Source organism: Myotis davidii, unplaced genomic scaffold, assembly GCF_000327345.1.
Source record: "Myotis davidii unplaced genomic scaffold, ASM32734v1 scaffold244, whole genome shotgun sequence".
Lineage (NCBI taxonomy): Eukaryota > Metazoa > Chordata > Mammalia > Chiroptera > Vespertilionidae > Myotis > Myotis davidii.
In genome coordinates this window covers 966766-967011 of record NW_006294993.1, presented here as the reverse complement: position 1 = coordinate 967011, position 246 = coordinate 966766, and the positions used below count along the sequence as shown (strand labels likewise).

General features: G+C 65.9%; 1 protein-coding gene across 4 annotated transcripts in view; it reads right to left on the bottom strand.

Moving 5' to 3' along the window:
* Positions 1 to 240, bottom strand: part of DIDO1 (death inducer-obliterator 1) — a 49930-nt gene extending 49690 nt beyond the window's left edge. For 3 of the 4 annotated variants that reach the window (XM_006769537.2, XM_015567707.1, XM_015567706.1), the window contains exon 1: positions 32 to 240. The gene's annotated coding sequence lies outside the window, so the exon portion shown is untranslated. The remainder of the gene's footprint in view (positions 1 to 31) is intronic. The other variant, XM_006769536.2, reaches the window with a different exon arrangement.
* Positions 241 to 246: the final 6 nt, after the last annotated feature.

Genomic DNA, 246 nt, shown 5'->3' with positions numbered 1-246 from the left:
TGCCCCCCCGTCCCGTGCCCTCCGGGCTCACACAAACGACGGAAGGGATGCTGGCACCTTCGCCTCGGACTCAGTCTAGCGGCTGCATTCCTCCCGCGAAGTACTCCGACAGCGACACCCGCACAGCGGCCATTTTGCCCAGAGGCGGACGACGCCTTTTGACTCTCGCGCCAACCCGTAGAGCGAGGGCGCCGATTAGAGCGTTCAGCGCCAGGACGGAAGCTGTAGTTCCGCGCTTCCGGGCAG